The 23,367-nt window shown below is 40.4% G+C and overlaps 1 protein-coding gene across 1 annotated transcript in view; it reads right to left on the reverse strand.

Moving 5' to 3' along the window:
- The window catches only part of SLC7A14 (solute carrier family 7 member 14), a 148,527-nt gene that overhangs the window by 89,460 nt on the left and 35,700 nt on the right, over positions 1 to 23,367 (reverse strand). The window lies entirely within an intron of this gene.

Here is a 23,367-nt window from a genome sequence, read left to right on the forward strand (position 1 = left end):
TAATTGATTAAAATGGGAAGTTAGAAGAGGGTGTGCTTCCCCCTCCAGTTCAGGTCTTCCCTGACCCAACACTGCCTTATTCCCTTATTATTGCTCAGTGTTATCAGTGAATATCATTCCCTGGTATCAGTCTCTCTAGCACTGGCCTCATTGGGTCTCAGAATCTCTGTCCATAGGAGTCAGCATGCTTGGGTTTCAGTTTCTCTTCTATGGGTGGTGTTATTAGGTCTCTCCATCCAGGGATTCTCATTTCCAATGTTCTTCCCCAGTCCCTTCAACTGACTTTGCATTATCCTTAGGGCTATCCTTAGCTTACTCAGGATAAATCTTGTATTTGTGAAATGGCTTTCCTATCCACAATCCCTCACTTTCATTTTGAACTTTTCAACTTGGACTTCAGCTGTCTGAAATGACAAAGACATTCTAAGGGCTAATGAGATGAAAGAACATCAACTTATATATCTTCTACTTCTTAGCCATATGACTTTGGACAAGTCATGAACATCTCTGGGTCTCACTTTTCTCAATTTGAAAAAGAAAGCTCTGAATTAGATGAATTGCAAGGCCTCTTTCAGCTCTAAAATGTTCTCTCCCTCTGGAAATTATCTTGTAGAACGTTGTATATACATTGTATTTGCTGCTTTGTCAGTCGGTCATCAGTAAGCATTTATTAAGCACCTACCATATGCTGGTCACTGTGCTAAGCACAGAATTGACTGGAGATAACCAAGGGACCCGCATTAAAAGGGAAGGTTTCTCAGAAGTGGAATTTTAGCTGGGACTTGGAGTAAGTCAAGGAAGCCAGAAGGTGGGGGTGAGGAGGAAGAGAATTCCAGACAGGGAGGACAGCTAGTAAAAACAGCTGGGGTGTTGGGAGATGGAATGTCTTGATCTAGGAAGAGCAAGGAAGTCAGTGTCACTGGGTAGGGGCAGGGGATTAAGGAGTAAGAAGAGTGGAAAGGTGGGAGAGAGGAGAGCCAGGTTGTTAAGGGCTATGAGTGCCAACCATTGATGCTGGAGGTAAGGAGTCATCAGAAATGGGGGAAGAGGAAGGGAAAGTCGACATGGTCATCTCTGTGCTTCAGAAAGGTTAGTTTGACAGCTGAGAGGAGGATGGGCAGAATGTAAGCTCCCTGAGGACAGGCACTTCTTCATTTTCATCTTTTTATCCGCAGAACCTGGCACAGTGTCTTATATAACAGGCAAGAAATCAAATCTTACTGAACTGAATTAAATAAATACCATGCTTAGTTTCTTGGAAGATGGGAGCATTATAAAGGCACCAGTTTGGTGGAAATTCATCTAGAATAGAATCAAGCATTGATTCTAGGTGTGTGACTGACATAGGCAAGGTTTTTTTTTTTTTTTTGCAATATATATTTTTTTTAAAATCAGACCTGTGATTTCAAATGTATACAAAGTTCCTGGGTATGGGGAATTTCCTCAGCCAATACAAATGGGCATCTGTTCTGTGTCTTACAGTGGTGCCAAGGACCACTAACTGGTTAAATGACTTATCCAGTGTCACATAGCTAATTTCTGTCAGTGGCAGGTCTTGAACCCAGGTCTTTCTGATCCCAAGAGTCTCTCTCTGTATCTATTATGCTAGGCTGCCTCTCTTGCAGTAAGTCCCTTTGGGAATGGTTTTGCCATGAACTTTACTAACACTATGAATTCAAACTACTTAGCACTTGGTACAATGATTATCAGCTTTCAAAGTATTTAGAAACACTGATTCATTAACAGAGTCGGGGAGATGTGGCAGTTTGGTTCACAGGGGGGTAGTGTCAGTTTACTTGGTTTCACATCTCAGATAAGTTGGCATTTTAGAGCCTGTGCCTTCATTGCATATTTCCTATCTGAACCATCCCTCAATGGCACCACAAATGCCCAGGAGAAAGTCTTCACTTTCATGCTTACGTCCTGGTTAGAGAAATGAGGTGGCATATTAGAAAGAGACCCCTTACCTAGCAGCAGGAGAGGCTTGCAATCAAATCCCACTTGGGGCAATTACTAGCTGCCCACCAAAGGGCAAATCAGGGTCTCAGTTTCTTCATTTGTAAAACGTCAATAAAGATACTTACCTCACAGAGTTGTTTTGAGGATTGTTGTGGCAAGAAAACCCACTTCATTAAAATTTAGAATATGAGTTAGTAAAAGGGATTTTTAAAAATTCCTGCGCATTTGTTATAATTATTGTAGTAATGGGGGGGAGGAAGTATCAGTTAGCAGGGAGTCTATCTTTATGGATATCTACCGATAAGCTATTTTTACAGGTACTTATGGCATACAGAATATCTATATCTATATCTATATCTATATCTATATCTATATCTATATCTATATCTATATCTATATCTATATCTATATCTATATCTATATCTATATCTATATCTATATCTATATCTATATCTCCATGCTGATATTCAGTCAGTCTCTTACTTTGGGGACATTAATTTTTTTTTTCTGAGGTTAGTCAGAGATTCTTGGCTAGTCTGTCACTGGCCTCAGGAGTCTAAGACAAGGTGTCCTCTTTTTTTTGGTCATTTTAGCATAATAGCTGAATTAAAAGAAGGTAAAACACAGGGTCAGATGTGCCAGAACATTTAACAATAAAATGGAGTTTATTCTAAGATAGTATTACTCATAGCAAGAAAGAGAAAACAGTGTCTTTTATCTGCTACCAAAAGATAAAAAAGATAATATATAAATGCTAATTATTATGATAATAGGATCTAGTCATTACTTCTTTATCCCTTTTAAATTTTTATTGTATTTGTAACTTATTCTCTTTTGAAATACTGTCCCCTACATCCCCCCTCCCCATCTTCAACTGATTATAGGTACCTTTTGAGCTGAGCTCAGATAAGCTTTTTTTATTTTTTGGTGGGGCAATTGGGGTTAAATGACTTGCCCAGGGTCTGAGGTCAGATTTGAACTCAGGTCCTCCTGAATGCAGGGCTGGTGCTCTATCCACTGTGCCACGTAGCTGCCCCATAGATAACCTTTTGACTTTATATTCCTAATGCCTAGCACAGTACTTGGCACATATTAGGTGATTAATATTAATTATTAGTACAAAAATTAAAATGAATATTTGCTGAAAAACAAAATTTGTGTACTAGTGGGATAAGGATTCCATAGTTTCTGAAAACTGGATATCAGTTTGGCAGGAACTAGGTTTAGACCTGCATCTTATATTACCTATCACAATAGACACCAAAGTCTGAGAATCAGATCACCACCCTGAGGAAAAAACATGTGACTAAGCATCTGGAAGCTGTCTGGTGTCCGGAAGTTATTGCCTGTAAGTCTTGTTTATCAATGCTATCAGCCAATTAGCTTGGAGTTGTGTGTGTAGGGACTATGCCTGGGCGGCCCAAAGACGATTTCCAATTGAGAGAAGGCAAGAGAAGATTTTTCCATTGGTGGTGGCGAGAGGAGCAGCTTCAGGTGCAGGGAGCTAGGTCTTTTTTTTTCCCTTCTTTCTCCACGTGTTCTCATTACTAACCCCTGATATACTTCAATAAATGCTTAATGCCCAAAGATTGGTGCTATACATTTCTAATTTAAGGCAACCACTCATTAGATTTTTAGACATCACAGTTAGAAATTTTAAGCTTTACAGTTTTACAAAATTGATACATGTCTTAAATATAAAAGGTCACATCATTTAAAAAAATTAGAGAAGAATGGAAGACAGTAACTTGTGCAACTACTGCTGGCAGAAAATTCTCAATTAAATAAGAAAGAGAGAGGAGATACCAGAAGATAAAGTGGATGAAAATGTACAAAACAGGGAAGGAAATCCCTATAGGCATTGACTTTATTCACAAACTGCTTACTTAATTTTGCTTGCATTAAATTGAAAAGTTTTTCCATGGATGAAATAAATGTATTTAGAATTTGAAGAGAAGCAGTTAATTGGAAGAATGTCTGATAAAGATTCACTATTCAAGATATATAGGGAATTTATACAATGGAAAAGAACAAGAGCCATTCCCTGGTAGTTAGGTAGTTAAAGTATATAACTAGGTGATTTTTAAAAAAGAGAAATGAATGCTATCCACAGCCCTAGTAAAAAGGCTTCAAATCACTAATAGTAAGAGAAATATAAATTAAAATTATTAATGTACAAATTAAAACAACTCATCAGATGGGCAGCCACTGGTCTTCTTTAAGGGATCAGATCATTAAGCATATGGAAGATTGCAGAGGTCAGTAAAGGAGTATCAATGAGCGTACTTAGCTAATAGTATGTTAATGAGAGATGGTCTAAAGCAAGAACTCTCAGGATTTGGAACCAAATTGATATCCTTAAAGCTCAGGTTTGACCACATCGTTTGCTGGCTGAAGAAGTCTCAGTGGATTCCTATTGCCTCTATGATCAAAGACAATTTCCTCCCTCATTAAAGTCTTTCACAATTTGGCTGCATCTCTTTTTCTAGGTTGATTTGACATTACTCCCATGGACACCAAATTCTAGCGTAATTGACTGTGAGACCAGTTAAAACCAATTAGGACCAATTACTTATGTTATTGAGCAGTCTTCCGGTTGCTAACAGTCCTCTCCAGCCTGGTTTTCCAAAGGGCTCTTTTGGACCCTCTCTGTCCTGTGAGTCTAAAGGAAATCCCCTTGGATTGGGTGACTTAGACAATTTTAGCAATTAGAGCTCATGCCTATTGGGGTTTCTTTCCTTTTTTTTAAAAAAGCAATTACGTATTATGCTTATTTTCATCAGCGACTTTTTTTTTGCTTCATTGAATTGGAGAAATTAGAGTTGGGATAAATATTCAGGAAGGCAGATTGGGGGTGGAAAAGGCAGGTATCTAAATTGTTATTTTTTTTTTTAATGTGGATCATGATGCCCCTTCTTTCTCCAAAAATTCTCATGGAGTTGCCAGCTTCTGCCCATCTGTTCCTCAGCACATATTCTTTTCCTGATTTATCCCTTTGTCTTGCTTAAGCTGTAAATGCTAATGGACTAGCTTGCAGAATAGCCTAGTGCCATTCTATTTAGCAAATGCTTATTAAGCTTCTACTGTGTAGTAGGCACTGTGCTAGGCAGTAGGGAGACAAAGACAGAAGTGAAGCAGTCCCTACCTTAAACTTTCTAGCTATTGGTATGCCCCAGGTGTGCTTCTCTTGCTCTATATCTTCACCATTCAATTTGGGCTCACTGCAAGAAAATAGTGGCTCAGTTTAAATGCCAGCTCCTTCAAAAGCCCTTCCCAGATTGTTAGTTGGTAAGATAGGGGGAATTCACACTCTCATGGAGTATGGCAGGTCGAGGGGCATTTTCTTTTTTCTCCCATCTCCCTTTTCTTGGTCTGTTTAGACAGAACTGGAAAAACTCCATCTGTGACCTATTTTTGCTGTCCACCACTGCTGGTGGTATTGTGTAAACCTGATTCTTTTTTTATATATACATTAGTCCATTCCCTCTGAGTAGATAGGTGGTGCAAAGGGAAGAGTGCCAGGCCTGGAATCAGGAAGAATCAGGAAAGATTCATCTTTGTGAGTTCAAATCTGACCTCAGACACTTACTAGTCATGTGACTCTGGGAAAGTCACTTAAACCTGTTTGCCTCAGTTTCCTCATCTATAAAATGAGCTGGAGAAGGAAATGGCAAACCAATCCAATATCTCTGCCAAGAAAACCCCAAAGAGTCATTCACGATTGAAAATGACTGAACAGGGGGCAGTTAGGTGGTGCAGTGGATGGAGCACCTGCCCTGGAATGAGGAGGCCCTGAGTTCAAATATGGCCTCAGACACTTGACACTTACTAGCTGTGTGACCATGGGCAAGTCACTTAACCCCAATTGCCTCAAAAAAAAAAAGAAAAAGAAAAAGAAAATGACTGAACAACCACTGAAACTATTCCCTTTGTCTGCAGGCAAGTCAGTTACTTGAGATGAGAATGTGTCTGGGGGAACAGACTTGAGGGGCTTTGTGTTTTACAGCTTTTCCATGCTATGACCAACACTGGCACTCTAGCATGGGAAGTTAAGGAACCTCCTTGGGACCCGGAGAGTCACCATCTAAATGATCCTATAACTCTTCCCAGTTGAACTCTAAAAGTTGAACTTGAGGCACACTTAAATTTCCCCTAGAAGAATCAACCATTGGTACATGGTGTCCTGGAGAATGAGAGTGAAGTTTCCCAAGACTAAACTCCACTCCCATTATCAGAGGGGAGGGGAAAAGGAGGATAGCTCAGCCCTTTGTGCTCCATAATGACACCTGGTGTTCCATAAGTTAAGTGCTTTGTTAACTATTAAATGTTATTATTAGATAAATATGCCACCATTATTAGATCTTAGAGGGATTTTTAGAGATAATGTAGGCTTATTTTACATTTAAGGAAACTGAGACACAAAGAGGTGGAGTGATTTGTTTAGTATCCATAGTTAGTGGGTGGCAGAGATGGAACTTGGCTCCCTAACTCACTTTCCAGAATCTGTCTACTGTAACTCAGCCTAAATGTGTTTATGGAAAAAAAATCCATTGTCAACATAACAAATTAGAAGAGGCTGTATATGGAGCTAGGAGGGAGGGAGGACTTGCCTTGGCAGACATAGGAAGGATCAGTGCCAGCTTTTGTGAATTGGTTAAAGAAAAGGTTTTCCGGCTGTCTAGACTACCCTATATCATGTGTAATTCCTAAAATGCACCCTGCTGTAATGAAGGCATTGAAATTGCACCTGCATGAAAGTGGAGTCAGCCACAGGCAGTAGTTGCTCCTTTCCTGGCATGTTGGACAGATCCACCCGATGGGTTAGGGATTTTGGCCATACCATTGTCCCTAGATTCATTGCCTGCACGTTTGTCCTTATGTGGCATCCATCAAGACTTATCACAGAGGACATTAGGAAATGAACCACACTTGTTAGTGATCTGGCAGCTCTAACTTGCAGCTGACTCTCTTGATAATCAGAAATGCCCCTGGGAAGCCAGGAAAGTTGTCTGGAATGGGGGTGGAGAGTGTACAGTGCTTTATCATTTTATTCTGTCCATGTCAAGCCCCCTGGATTGAACCACAGGAAGCACACCAGTTCCCTTATTGTCAGAAATTTCCCAGGATAGAATGAGATGAACGTAGTTAAATATAGCAGGGAGTGCATATCAACTATCTATCTCTTTGAACCCACTCAGATGAAATGAATCTATGGGAGTGTGGCACCATTAATGACTACTCTTTGAATTGAGTCATGCAAACAGCCCTGACTCCATCTAATTGTGTTATCATCCAACCTACATCTCTTTTCTTCTCCTTAATGGTAGAAGATATTTTATTAAAAATGCTGAACCCAGAGTCAGGATGACCTGAGTTCAAATCCAGAATCAGATACTTACTAGCTGTGTGACCTTGGGGAAGTGGCTTAACCTCTGTCTGCCTCAGTTTCCTCAACTGTAAAAAGATGGATAAAGAGAGTACCTACTTCCCAGGAATGTTGCAGGGAATAAAATGGAATAATATTTGTAAAGCACTTAACACAGTGCCTGAAGCATAATAGGTATTTAATAAATGGGTGTTCTTTTCCCCTTCTCCTAATGTGGATCTAGCAAAAGTCTTTCTAAAATCTGGATAAACAATATGTTGCTTCCTTAGCAGGGGGTTTTACTCTTTTTTCCTCTCACAGACCCCATTTGGTATCCTGGTAAAGCATATGGATCCCATCTCAGATTAATGCCTTTAAATTGTTCAAAGAAATGCTAATTTTAGTTAGTCAGTGAAAATAAATTCAAGGCCATTCTAAAATCTATCCTTTAACTCTTTGGGGATGTGTCTGGGGATCCTACGTTAAGTCTATACTAACATTGCCCTCATCTATCATTTTAGTAACCTTGTTAAAAAAGGAAACAAGGTCAGGCAAGTTTAACTTATTTTTGACAAAGCCAGGCTGGTTTTTTATAATCGCTGCTTCCCTTTCTAGGTGTTCACCAACCACCTCTATCTATAATGAGATATTCTACAATGTTCCCAAGAATTCAAATCATAGTACTTAGGGTATTTCCCTCACAGGTTGATGGGAGGATCAAAAGAGATAAGATATGTAGAGCAAAACTTCTTAAATTGTGGGTCTTGACCCCACGTAGGGTCACATAAGTGAATGTGGGGGTCACAAAAATTCAGCAATAGTAAAAGCTATGTATACATATTTTATATACCTATCCATCTAGGGTCATGCAAAAATTATTGGGTGAAAAGGGATTGTGAGTGGAAAAAATTCAAGAAGCCCTGATGTCAAGTATTCTTTGCAGATATTAAAACATGAATGCCTATTATGTGTACTAGAGTAACAGGGCAACAGATTTAGTGGCACCCTAAAACCCAACTTACTTGGCTTGGCTTCTGAAAAGACCTTTGTTGACATGGATGGGAGCCTGCACAAATGAGATGTGGAAGCTTCCCAGGATTTGGACCCACTGCTGCCCTCCCAAATTAAATTTCCACTGCTTAGATGAATTCAGTTTATTCTGAACAAGCCCTGGTTTCTTTGCTTTGGTTAATTTGCTTCTAGATAAGTATAAATATTGATTTCCCTTAATGCACAGAGTAAATCTGAAACTCATCTTGTGGCAGCAGGCTGGGGGAATGTGCTGAGAAGTCCATTCAGATTTGTTTACTTTTTTTTTTTTTTTTTAGTGAGGCAATTGGGGTTAAGTGACTTGCCCAGGGTCACACAGCTAGTAAGTGTTAAGTGTATGAGGCCGGATTTGAACTCAGGTATTCCTGACTCCAGGGCCAGTGCTCTATCCACTGTGCCACCTAGCTGCTCCAGTTTGTTTACTTTTTAAGACCAAGCAAGACCTGTTTACCACTACATGGTTAGTGGACTTTCTCTAGAAGTGGGCTTCTACCTTTTAGAGTGACTTCCTCATTTGCCTTTCCTATTAGTTCAATTCAACTGAACTAATCATTCAGTTGATTGAAGGATTAGACTAAATATTCCCTAATCTAACACTCCCTTACCCCTAATTCAATTCAACTCAATATTTAGTAAAGGTTCACTATGGGCAAGGCACTGATAGGCATTAACTATGCTTCAGTCTTTGGGAAGGTCCCCTAAAAATTACCCCAGTGGGTTCTCTAATGAAGATACCATAAAGAGTGATTTCCAGCTGGTTGGTTTATGGAGAAAGGTCATAAGTTATGGCCTTTATGTTGGGTCCAGTAGAGCGGTACACTCTCTGGGCTGCTCGTTCTGTGAGCTTCTGCTTTCTGAAAGGTCCCTCAGGATAAATGGTGAGAAAAGCTACCAAAATATATTGCCACCTGCCCAAATGTATTCTTAGAATCCTCAGATATCAGAATCATTATTGACACAACTGCCAAACTGATAGTCTTAAAGGGGAAATCTGACCATGTCACATCCCTACTCAAAATTCTTCAATTTCTCTTCAGGGTCTCTAGGATTAAATGCCACATTCTCAGCTTGGCCTTTCAAGCCTTCCATGACCTGGCTCTCATCTACCTTTCTAGTTTATCTCATATGATTTTACCTTATACACTCTCTAGCTTTGGACTTGATGCTGCAAGATCTTCATTTGTGGTCTCATTCTGCCTTTTAGCTCTGTGGACTTGGACAAATTGTGTAGCCTCACTGAGTCTCAGTTCTGTTCTTTGGAAGTAAATGAAACTTAACTTACCTGCCCTGAATGTCTCATACAGTTGTTCTCAAAACACTATTAGGTAATTAATATGAGATTGCTTTGGAAACTGTAAAGCCGTGAAGAGATATAACCTTATACATATATGTGCATGTGCACACATGCACACACACACATTAAATATGTAGTGAAAATTCAGTTAACTAGAATCCAACCTTCAATTTGATCAGGACATATATTCATCATTGATATAGAAAACTCCTGGTAAGTAAACAACCTCCATCAATTAAGATCAGTAACTACCCCCACAATTTATAATCTTAAAGACTTGCCCAGGAGGCACTGCTAAACCTTTAATTTTTCATTAGTTCCTTTGATATTCTTGACTTTTTGTTATTTCAAATTAATTTAATTATTTTTTCTGATTCAGTAAAATATTTGTTTGGTAATTTAATTAGGATAGCATTGAATATATAAATTAGGTAAAATTATAACTTTTATTATATTGGGCATACCTACCCATGAACAATGAATATTTCTCCAATTATTTAAACCTGATTTTATTTGCATAAAAATGTTTTATAATTTTGCTCATATAGTTCCTGGTTTTCTTTTGGCAGGTGTACTCCAAGGTGTTTTATCCTGTCTAGAGTGATTTTAAATGGGGCATCTCTTACTATCTCTTCTTCAGAGTTTTATTTGTGGATATGATGATTATATATGTGGATTTACTTTATATCCTGCTACTTTGTGAAAACTATTAATTGGTTCAATTATCTTTTTAGTTGAGTCTTTGGGATTTTGGGGGGCACCAAGAGGACAAGTTCCTTCCTTGTACTCTTAGATGTGGGATTTAATTCTACCTTCACAATATCTCTTGTATCTCCTAATAGAATATCTCCTTCTCTCCTCTGACATCCTACCACCATGACTCGGAACCTTATCATTTCACACTTAGACCATTGTAATAGGTTTCTGGTTGGCCTCTCTACCTCAAGTCTCTTCCCACTGCTATCTATCCTCAGCCATCAAATTGATCTTCCTAAAGTGCGGGTCTGATCACGTCACACACCTTCCTCTCTTTCATAGGTGGCTTCAATAGATGGTTTCATTATAACCTCTAGGGTCAAATATAAAGTCCTCTGAGCCTCTTCCTCCACATCAAGTCTTCTTATATCTAACTATCCTCAGTGTTATCGGCCATGCAATGACATTGGTCCCGCTGCTGTCCCTCCCATCTGTAATTGATCCCCCATCTTTATCTTCCAGCTTTCCTGGCATCAGGTCCTGGCTAAAATGCTACCATCTCCCAATCCCCCTTCATGGTAGTGCTTTTCCTCAGTTGATTATCCTGTATATCTCTTGTTTGTACATAATTGTTTGCATGTCGTCCTTTCCATTAGACTATAAGCTCCTTGAGAGCAGGGAGCTCTGCTGTTTTTGCCTTTCTTTGTATCCTCCAAGCTTAGAACAACGCCTGGTACATAGCAGGTGTTGAATAAATGCTTGATGACTTGACTTGAATTGATAGTACTGACTAAGTTGGAAATCATCAACAGAATGGGGCCTAGTTCCATCTCTGCCAATTCCTACATGTTCGAGTTTGGACAAATCACTTAATTTCTCTTGACTTTGGTTTTCTCTTCTGAAGAATGAAGGGGTTGGGCAACATGACATTTATAGGAGAAGGCTCAGATGCTGATGTCCTCTGACCTCAAAGGAATTTGATTTCTTGAAGCAGAGTGGACAATGCTACAGAGATAGCTGCTAAATGGAAAGACGGAAATAGACTGTTAGTGCTGGATAGGGTCTGCTAGTGTCTCTGGTCCAGGGTTCTTCACATATTTTGTGCCATGGCTCCCTTTGGCAGTCTTGGTGAAGACTTTGAGCCCCTTCTCATAGTGATATTCTTCAATGCATAAACTGAAATACAGAGAATTACAAGGAAAGCAATCATGTTGAAATAAAGATATACTTTCCCCCTCATTTGACTTTATGGACCCCCTGAAATCTATCCACAGACCCCTTGGGGGGGAGTCCATGGAGCCCAATTTAAGAACTTTTACTTTAGTCCAACTTCCTGATTTTACAGATAAGGAAACTAAAGTGACTTTCATGGTTATGTAGGTAGAGGTGGGTCTAGGCCTAGACAATAACAATAATCATACTAACTAACATTTCTTTCTTTCTTTTTTTTTTGTGGGGCAATGGGGGCTAAGTGACTTGCCCAGGGTCACACAGCTAGTAAGTGTCAAGTGTCTGAGGCCAGATTTGAACCCGGGTACTCCTGAATCCAAGGCTGGTGCTTTATCCACTGCACCACCTAGCTGCCCCCTAACTAACATTTCTAAAGTGTTTTAAGGTTTGCAAAGCAGTTTGCAAATATCTCATTTGATCCTCACAACAATCCTTGGAGGTAAGAGATATTATTGTTCCCATTTCAGAGCTCGGGTTAAGTGATTTGCCCAGGGTCACAAGCTAACATGTGACTGAGGCTGAATTTGAACTCAGATCTTTCTTACTTCAGGTCCAGTATTCTATCCACTGAGCCATCCAGTTATCTCCATTTAGAATGTAAGATCTTTAAGAGTAGAACTTGTTTTCCACTTTGGATCTACACCCCCAGTACATAATACAAAGCTTGGCACATAGTAAGTGATTAATAAATGTTTGTTGATTGGTTAGTGGAATTGGTTTTTGTCAGTGGCAATAAAAAACCATGACTTCATCAGTTGCTTTGTCAGCTCCTGTTGCAGTGCTCATAGAGTTTGAGAAAATATCACTGTGACGATTGTTCCATTTTAAGTATTAATATCTGTTGGAAAGGATGAAGAGGCAGAGAAATTATACAAAGAGCTAGATAAGACCTTTCAGATTAAATCTATATTTACTTTGATACTTGGGGACTTCAGTGCTTAAATGGAAAGATGAAGATGGTGACAAGCATGCTGGAAAATAGGAGTCAAGAATAAAGAATGAAAGACTTGTACACTCCACAGAAGCCACGTGCCTCTATAGCAAGAATAATTTCTTTAAGAAAAGAGCTAGAAGGCACCAGAAATGGCGAGTATTGAGCAATGCCACAAAAAATGAAATTGATTTCATTTTTGAAGACAGGAAATGACTTGTTCCTGATGTGGGAGTCACTCAGCTGACTGGGTATAGTCAGACCACTGACGTGGAACCTTGAAAATTGAAAGTGGTACAAAGAGAGAAGGAAGAATTAAAAAAAGAGAAAAAGACAGGGAATGAAATTAGAATAACTCAACGTAACCCATTAAGCCAAGTTATTGACAATGAAAAATGGAAGTTGGTAGGGAAAGGATATAAACACTGATTACAGTAATCTCATACAGAAGTTTAACTAATTGCTATCCTAGGGAATTAAAAAAAGAATCTAGAAAGCACTTTAGTCAGCAAACACTGACCTTGCTTGCCAAGTGGAAAGACATGGCAGCTAAGAGTACTCCACGGGGTAAGATTATAAATTAATTTATAAAATTTTACAAAGATTGGTGGAAGATTGTCAGTATATTGCTTCAGAAAATGAAGGGCAAAATCAGTCTAAAGAAAGCTTGGTGAGAGACCCAGCTAAGTGAGCAAAGTGATCCTTTGGGCATTCATGGATAAAACTAAAAGGAAGACAGCCAACAGAAGAAAGATGGCCAATATCTGCTAAGACTTTATGCCAAACTCATTTCCCCATCAAGGTCAGCAGACGTACCACTCTTAGACTTAGCAGCACAGTCCCAGATTTGATAATGGAGGTGGCAGACATGACACTAAAGGGAACAAGGATGGGAAACACAGCTGGCACAAGAAGAGGTGATACAATTGTGGAGGCATTGAGGGATTTATTCACATGGCATAAAAGGAGGCTGGATTTGAACCCAGATGTCCTTCCTGACAAGTTGTCAGGCTGTCACCTGCACTTTTCTGGTGTCCATTCATTAGGATGCTATTCAGCTTTTTTTGTTGTCATCTTTGCATTTGTATAACAGAGCTTAGCACAGTGCTTTGCACACAGTAGGTGCTTAATAAATGCTTATTCTATCATCATTCATTCACCATTACTTTATTCATTTGATCTAATTTGGGGTTCTCAAATATCTTTTGATACCATGAGGGGAAAAATCCTGTCTTCCAAAACAAGGTATAAAAAACCTAGAAGGTTTTTGGGAAAAAATCAAGCATTTTATTAATTTAAAAAATTATGATCTGCCTACTGGCTTCCTTAGTTTCTTTCAAGTTCCAACTAAATCCTACCTTTTACAGGAAGCCTTTCCCAACCTCTCTTATTTCTAGCACATTACCTCTCTAAATTATTTCCTATTTATCTTTTATGTAACAGGTTTGCACAAATTTATTTGCTTGTTGTCTTGCCCTTTAGATTGTGAGCTTCTAAAAGGCAGACTTTTGTCTCTTTTTGTATCCCCAGTACTTAGCACAGTGCTTGGCTCATAGTAAGTGCTTAATAAATGCTTAATGACTGACTGATTTACTGGCTTCCTGGTTTTCTTTTCTAGAGAAAAATTTCACTCCTTTGAGGGAATCCTTGATAAGGGTATGTATGGGGATCAAGTCGGCTTTCATAAGTAATATTTCAGAGTTGATACCATCATACAGCTGATTGAGAGATGTAAAGATGACAAGATACCACTGTTAGTTGTTTCTTGACCATAAAAGCTTTTGATTTAGTAGAGTAAGACACTTTGTTAAAAACATATCTTCCAGGGCAGCTAGGTGGCGCAGTGGATAGAGCACTGACTCTAGAGTCAGGAGGACCTGAGTTCAAATCCAGCCTCAGACACTTGACACTAGCTGTGTGACACTGGGCAAGTCACTTAACCCCAATTGCCTCACTAAAAACAAACCAAAACACAACAAACAACAAAAAATCCCCATGTCTTCCAAGAAAGTATATGTCTACACAAACTATGCAAAATTCTTTGAAATATATAACAATTGAAATGAATGTGTTGCTTTTCCCCAGAAGAATGTAAATTCTTTGAGGGCAGGGAATCTTTCCCTTTTGTGTTTACGTTTCTAAAAGAGAAGGTGCTGGGGGTGGATAGGTGGTGCAGTGGATAAAGCACTGGCCTTGGATTCAGGAGGACCTGAGTTCAAATCCAGCCTCAGACACTTGACACTTACTAGCTGTGTGACCTTGGGCAGGTCACTTAACCCTCATTGCCCTACCAAAAAAAAAAAAACCAAACCCAAAACAAACAAAAAAAGAGAAGGTGCTGACCTGAATTGTTAGAAGTCTTCATCTGGGAGTTCCCTATGATAATGATACTATAAGGTTGAGTCTCTTTACATCTATTCCCAGCACTTGGGACAGTGCTTGATATATACAGTAGGTTTCTTAGCAAATGCTTTTAAAATTTAATTAACAGGAACAGAGCTTACTGGCCTTTAAGAACCTAGAAAGTCACAACCATTCTGCATTGATACAACAGAGGGCTTTGGGGTGAGGGGGTCATTGTTATATCTCTCGTATGTTCACAGAAGCTCAGAGGCAATGTTGTCTAACTTGTACCTCACCATGAATACCCTATATCAGCTCATTACCAAGTATTATTGTATAATACCTAATATTTAATTACATATGATTATGGTAATAGTTAATAGCTAGGATTTACATAGTATTTTAAGGTTTGAAAAGCACTTCACAGGGGGGCAGCTAGGTGGCACAGTGGATAAAGCACTGGCCCTGGAGTCAGGAGGACCTGAGTTCAAATCTGGCCTCAGACACTTGACACTTACTAGTTGTGTGACCCTGGGCAAGTCACTTAACCCCCATTGCCCTGCAAAAAAAAAAAAAAAGAAAGAAAGCACTTCACAAATATTATTTCATTTGACCCTCGCAACAACCCTTAAAGGTGGGTGCCATTGTTACTCCCATTTTACAAGGAAACTGAGATTTAGAAAAGTTAAGAGACTAGCTTAGGGTGATACAGTTAGTAAGTATCCTAGGCTGGATTTGAACTCAGATCTTCCTGATAAGTTGTTAGGCTGTCACCTGCACTTTTCTAGTATTGGATGCTATTTGTTTTTTGTTGTCATCTTTGCATTGGTATAACAGAGCTTAGCACATAGTAGGTGCTTAATAAATGCTTATTCTCTCATTACTCATTCATCATTAATTTATTGATTTGATCTGACTTTGGGTTCTCAAATATTTTTTGACACCATGAAAGGAAAAAAACAACCCATCTTCCAAAATGAGGCGTACTCTATAAAGAGAAGGCTGATTTTTCATGTCATACTTGCATCACTGTTGTTTTTTTTTTTAGTCAAAGGAACACAGTTGATACTTCTGACAAATTGGGAGTTGAAGGGTTGAAGGGATGGTAAAAAATGAAGGGTTTGATTTGCCCTGTTTTGTGAATCACTCATTTCTAGCTTCCATATTCCTTTTTTTTTTTTTTTTGTGGGGCAATGAGGGTTAAGTGACTTGCCCAGGGTCACACAGCTAGTAAGTGTTAAGTGTCTGAGGCCAGATTTGAACTCAAGTCCTCCTGAATCCAGGGCCTTTGCTTTATCTACCACGCCACCTAGCTGCCTCCAGTCCCATATTCCCTTTTGAGGGGAGCTGCCTTGGGGCCCAGTGGGGATGCTGGATCTATCGAGCTGATGCTGACGACCCTCTGGGTGCTCTCCAAATCCAAAGCCCGTAAGAGTATTGTTCTCCAGCGCTGGATTTTATTTCTGGCTACCATCCTGTCTTCCCATTAGACAATTGGAAAGCTGAGGCAAGCATCTTTCACTGTCACTCGTCTTTGCTTGCAGAGGAGAGCCAGGTTTCATTAAGTGGGTTTGAAATGAATTTTCAACTTACACATCATGCCAAGGAAAGTCTCCACATCCGGTTAGTTCAGTGGAAATTCTATTTCATAAGTTAGAATGGATCTCTACCACATCCACAGTGATGGATGACTGAGGCCTGGGCAGAGACAGGGATCATGCAGAAAGGCTCAAACAGCCACCTTATTTACATCCTTTCCAATGAGGACATTTCAGAGAGGCAATGGGGCACAATGGGCAGAGTGCAAGTCTAGGAATTGGGAAAAACTGGATTTGACACATCCTAGCTTTATGACCAGAGACAGGTCATTCTTTTTTTTTTTTTTTTTTTTTTTTTTTTGGTGAGGCAATTGGGGTTAAGTGACTTGCCCAGGGTCACACAGCTAGTAAGTGTCTGAGGCCGGATTTGAACTCAGGTCCTCCTGAATCCAGGGCCAGTGCTCTATCCACTGTACCACCTAGCTGCCCCTGAGACAGATGATTCTTAATCTCTCTGATCTTCAGGCAACTCTCTGACTTCCTTAGTAAGTTACAGACTAGTTGTGATGCACACCTAAGATGGAGTCATCACCGTAGTTGGGCAAGTGTGCTTGCAGACCCCAAGGATGCATCCCTATTGGTCCTTTCCTTCCCTCTCAGGTCCAGGACCAGGTACCTACTGGAGCTCTTGAATTGATTGTTAAATTTTCACTGTGAGCATTTACACCTGGGAAAGAGGCAAATGCTACAAATCAAGGCTTGATTTATTGTTTTGTCGATCGTCTTTCTAGACTACAGATTGGCAAGCTATCGACCTTCAGCCAAATATTCCCCCTTCTTTGGTTTTTATATTCTCAGTTACCGGTTTTACAATAGCAGGCAGGAGGATTTGACTTTCAGACAGTAATTTGCTATCCCCTAAGTCTAGAAGTAAGTGTTAATGCTACAGATCTAACTTAAAAATAGGTCATGCATGTGTTTATTTTTTTTCTAGAGACATTTGCCAGCACACCCCCCTGGCAAGGACCATTGGTAATGCTCTCCCAGAGTGTGTTAGCACAACCTGCCCATGTGCTATATACACCCGTGACTCCCATACTAATGAAATTGCAGATGCCTGAAGTACTGACATAATACCTGTAATAACTACCTCACGGGGTAACCTTGCAGATAAAATTAGATACTACTGTTTGTAAAGTGATTTATAAATGTTAGTTATTATTATTTTGAGTGATGTTTATGGACAGTTCCTATCATGAATCATCTTGGAGATCTTCCTTACTTCTTCTTTTTTTTTTTTTCAGGGCAGTGGGGGTTAAGTGACTTGCCCAGGGTCACACAGCTAGTAAGTGTCAAGGGTCTGAGGCTGGATTTGAACTCAGGTCCTCCTGAATTCAGGGCTGGTGCTTTATCCACTGTACCACCTAGCTGCCTGATCTTCCTTACTTCTTCTTCTTCTCCTTCTCCTTCTTCTTCTTCTTCTTCTTCTTCTTCTTCTTCTTCTTCTTCTTCTTCTTCTTCTAGATAGGCAATTAGGGTTAAGTGACTTGCCCAGGGTCACACAGCTAGTAAGTGTTAAGTGTCCGAGGCCAGATTTGAACTCAGGTACTCCTGACTCCAGGGCTGGTGCTCTATCCACTGTGCCACCTAGCTGCCCCTCTTCCTTACTTCTTAATGTAATTTAATAACTGCACATTAGCCTTCATCTTTTTTCTCTCATTAACAATGAAGAACATTTCAGGTTCAGGTACAGCTCTGGGTTGCTCTCTCCCTCCTCAATTTATCTTGCATTTACTTAGTGGTGGACATGTAATGCCCTTGGATTTGAATGCAAGATCCTGGAAGGCAAGTACTATTTTATTTGTATCATTGTACCCTCAGCACCTTATATCCCTTCATATGTAGAACTTAATAAAACTGTGGTGTATTAAGTTTGAATTAATGAATGAAGGGGCATTTATTAAATGTTACTGTTATGTCCCAGGCACTGTGATTAAAATACAAGGTTGTCTCCAACTCTATATCCTATGATCCGGAAATCTTCAAATATAAAGGAAGTCCAAACCCCTTTGTCGTGGTAGAATTTAATGAGCCCTTTCTTTGCTTTTGAGCTCTGTGCCCTATTGTCAAATTTCATTGAAAGTGACCAGATAGAGGAGGAGGCAGTTAAGGAACCACAGGCACACAGAGCAATCCTCTTCTCATGAACAAGGCTAAGAATTGAGTCAATCAACTACCTGCCAGGGAGAGAGAAAATAGTTTTTAAAAAGAACGCCTCCTCCCTTCCTTGTTTGTGCTTGCACACCACTGAGAAGCAGCCTTGTCCGAAATGACTTGTCCCTGGCCCCCTACCCTTCCTGAGTCAATGCTACCAGCCCTTCCTCACTTTTCAAATCTGATGTGAAAACATATCTTTTTTCTTTGGCTTTTATCTCAGCCCCATTTCCATCTTGGTCTATAATTTAATAGAGTAACCAGAGAAGGGCTTCTTCAAAGAGGTATCCTGGGGCTGAGGTCAAAGACAGGAAGTCCTGCCTCTAACAGGATTGACTTTAGGCCAAGTCAGTTCATTTCTCAGTTCCCTCAGGCAACTTTTCTAAGACCTGCATGCAGTTAACAGAAAAGTTGTTAAACTGCATTGGTGGAGGGAGAAGCCACACCAGGAATTCCTTAAACCAAATTCCTGGTCTTCTACCCCTTCCCTGTCTCCAAACCTCAACAAATAGAGCATGGAACCCGAGTTTAAGATATCACATATTGGGGCAGCTAAGTGGCGCAGGGGATGGAGCGCCGGCCCTGGATTCAGGAGGACCTGAGTTCGGGTCCGGCTTCAGACATTTGACACTTCCTGGCTGTGTGACCCTGGGCAAGTCACTTAACCCCAATTGCCTCACCAAAAAATAAAAATAAAAAAAAGATATCACATATCATGCATGCTGATTTACAGGCTGCTGCTGCGCAGGATGTTGTTGGGAGAGGGAGCAGGATGGGTCTAGGTTTCTATTGTAGGGATGTATATGGTGAGAAGGAAGCACACATCTGGAAGTTTCCTATTGAATTAATTATTCTTGCTGACTAGGTGCTAGACTCAGTCGATCCTCCTGTCAGAATGAAAGGGCTGTTAGTGCCCTGTTTATCACCACAACCTGTTTTCCCCACCCTAGCTATAACTCAGTAGTTCACTGCTATTGACCCACATATAGTCCTTGTGCTTGATTGAATTTTCACTAAGGAATCCCTCTCTGAAGCCCATGTCCACCCCCCACTGCTAACTGACAGGCATGGCTACCATCCCCCGGTTATAAATCGAGGTGATTGGAGTCTGCCCTTGGATGACCTTATCAAAGACAAGACCCTAAGCCATAGTCATGGTGACCTCCTCAGTTCGAAGCTTCTCAGAACTGATCCGGGGGGTTCTGGCCCTTGTCTGAAGAACTTTCCTGCTTTCTTCCATTCCTTCTAAACTTTGCTGATGTAACTGGCTCAACATAGCAAGTCACTTTATTTTCTTGGACACTTGGAGGCTGCTTGGCTTTCTGGGTTCAGGACTTTGTCATGCTTCGCTCCTTATTATCTTACCCTTTTTCTGCCACAATAACCTCATCTTGGAGTCTTCCTCTCATCATCTTACTTTTCTGCCTTATATTCTGTTTGGGGCGAAATGTTTGGTGTTGGGGGTTCTTAGGAATTCCTCTTTAAAGAATTACACCCTCTCTCACACAAATCCGATTAGAATAAAATAATATTTTATTTGGGAACGAGAGAAAGGAAACCTCGAGGCAAAGTCTTAAGGGGAGATAGTTCCAGAGATGTGTGGTTCTCTGAGATATCTATCACCTCGAGCGGGAGAAAGGCAAATACTTTTATAGAGGACTGATGGTGGGGTGATCATCTGACTGTGGAAAGTTTCCTTATTGGGGTTGATCACCCAAGGGAGGGACATACCCCATTGGTGGTGCGCTCTGGGGAAGTTGGGCAAGAGGCAGCTCCGATCTTTTGAGCCATTTCTGCCTAATTGGCTTATCTCTCTCACTTCCAGATGTGTCTGTCTTTTCAAAAAGAAGACCCATGTCAGCTGGTTGGTTTAAATTTTCATAGTCCTAATCCCATAACATACTCCAAACTACAAATATGAACTTTCTAGGGTTTACTCACAATGGAGAGGAGCATGTAAATTCAGAGAAGATACGCAAAGGGAAGGTCATCAGGAGTACTTTCTAAACCCTAAAGTGATATGTCAACATAAATTAGTTAGGCTAAGTCCAATAAGATGAAACTTGATGGGGATAAATGTAAAAATCTCAGACTTGGGTTCAAGAAATCAACTTCATAAATACATGTTGGCAGAAATGGCAAGATGATAATTTATCTGAAAAAGATCTGGGGTTCTGATTGACTGTAAATTCAAGAGTTAATATAATTATTATGAGATAGTACAGTGACAATAGCTCCAGTGTTCTATGGCCCATTCAGACCATATGTATAATATTGAGTTCAGTTCTGGACACCACATTTTAGGAGGAACACTGATAAATTAGAGAATGGGAGAGCCATCAGAATGGTGCAGAGACACCGGCCCATGCCATATGAGTATCAGTTGATGGAAATGGGGGTGTTTAGCCTAAAGAAGAGAAGACTCAAGGGGGACATAATAGCTGTCTTCAAGTGTCAAGTGCCCTGGAGACAGGGATAAGGTTCCTTTGGTAAGGCTGAGAGGACAGAGCTAGGACCAAGGTGAAAGATAACGCAGTTATCTCAAAATGAAATGGGCTGACTTTGGAAGAAGTGAGTTCCCTTTTATTGGAGGTCTTTAGAAAAAGACAAGATGACCAATTAGATGCCAATTAGACTAGTGGGACTCTGAGTTCTATTACAGCTCTGAAACTCTACTGTTTTGTGAACGAAGTGAGCTGTCTAGAATAGACTGGTCAGTGCCCCAACTTGCTGAGCTATTTTCTAGCTTAAGTTCTCAGGTTGCCTCTTGGTCCCATGATTCTCTACACCTGCGTTTATGCCTTGAAGTGTTGTCTTCACTGTGGCCTGCTGGGGGATTATTGTCCCTCTTTCCAGGACTTCTCAGTTTCCCTTTGATTAACCCCCATGAGTACCGTAGGATGAAATTATTCAAGGGAGTTATAGGATTTAGAGTTAAAAGGGACACAATATTGTCATTTTATAGATGAGGACACTAACTCCTAGAATCTTGAGCTTCCCAGATCAGGAATCTGTTCCTTCAAGAAGTCTTTTTTGATCCACTCAGGGCTTGCTGCTAACTCCATACTTCCCAAATTACCTTATATTTACTTATCTATGTATATGTCAAACTCCCCCAATAGAATGTAAGCTTATTGAGAGCAGGAACTTTTTGTTGGGATGGATGACTTGACCTCCAAAGCCTTAGCCAGCTCTAATATTCCATGAGTTTGTAACAAGCACTGACCAGAAATTTTGAATAGAGCATTTGAGGGAATCCGCAGTGACATTGGATTGGAACTCCCTTCTCTAACCTAGCAGTGGAGTCCTTTGCTCCCCAGAGAGGAGAGAGAAAATTCAATGTGTCCAATTCTGAGATACATCACACGGCAAGACCCAACTGCTTTTCCTATGTAGTCTGTGCACGAATTCCCCAGGGCTTTCTTCCTGGGGTAATCTGGGTTGAATTTCCCAGTATTTATATAACCAAGCCTCTTCTTATATAAGTAATTAGGAAAAAACCAGACGTCATGACGTAGTGCTAGCCTCAACCAGCCAAGCAGAGCCGGCTCCAACACAGACACAATCTGGAGTGATTTCCCTAGAGGCAGAGGCAGAGAGATGTCTTGTTCCAAAAACCAGAGAAAGTGTGGGTACAGACACCATGTAAGAGATGCCTAAACTATAGTGGAAAACTTGCCTCGGAATCCTGTTATGGGCTAAGGGATGTATAGTGGATAGACTGCTAAATGGGAGTCACAAAACCTGGGCTAGACTTTCACCTTTAGATCTGAATTCGGGAAGTCCTGGGTTCAAATCCCAGTGCTGACATAAGCAGGGTGGTCATGAAAGTTATCATCTTTCTCATACTCAGAAATGTAAATGGAGATATTAACACTTGTGTTCGCTCCTTGTTCTGAGGATCAAATATGATAACACATATAAAGTGCTCTGTAAGCTCCATAAATGTCAGATAGTATGGGTGGTGGGATTTGAACACATGTCTTCCTCACTCTAAGGCTAGCTCATCATCCACTCCACCATGCTGATTCTCCACCTGACAAATAGTAGGTTCTTAATCAATGTCTGTTGGGTTGGATCAGATTACTTGGTCTGATTACAACCTGAATTACCTGATGTAGGAAACAGTGTAAATTCATCCAGAGCTGTGGGATGCCTGCTGAGAACCAATGGAAGCCAGTTAATCGCTTAGTCGTCTCTTCTTTCCTTTAATAAAGCTGTTTCTCATTCCCTTTGGAAAACCAGTAGCTGTTCATTAAATATAAAAGGACCCAGCTACCCTGAAATATTGACTGCTCACGCTGCACCCAGATTTATTATCCTCTGTTTACATTGACAGAAGCAAAGTCTGAGGACTGAACACAGATGGGCAGAAAAATAAAGACAATGGTGAAGCTGCCCAAAGCCATCGGCTTCTGAATCATAGGATTACAGATGTAGAACTGAAAGGGATCTCACAGGCCATTAAATATAACTTCCTCATTCTGCACATGAGGAAACTGAGGCTCCGGAGGGTTCATGTCTTGCTCAAGGTCGCACAGGGGGTCTGTGGCCAACCTAGGTCCTTTACCTCCAGATCCTGTAAGCTTTCCACAGCACTGCATTTCCTCTTCCCCAAAAGGGAGATCACAGCGCCAAAGTCAGGAACAAGAGCCACCCAGACCTGACTGTGTATTTTTTTTTAATAAACATTTCCCAGTTACCTTTAAATTAGGTTTAGGAGTTTTGCAGCTGGAGTTTGACACCT

The sequence above is a fragment of the Dromiciops gliroides genome, chromosome 3 (assembly GCF_019393635.1).
Source record: "Dromiciops gliroides isolate mDroGli1 chromosome 3, mDroGli1.pri, whole genome shotgun sequence".
In the NCBI taxonomy this organism is placed as follows: domain Eukaryota; kingdom Metazoa; phylum Chordata; class Mammalia; order Microbiotheria; family Microbiotheriidae; genus Dromiciops; species Dromiciops gliroides.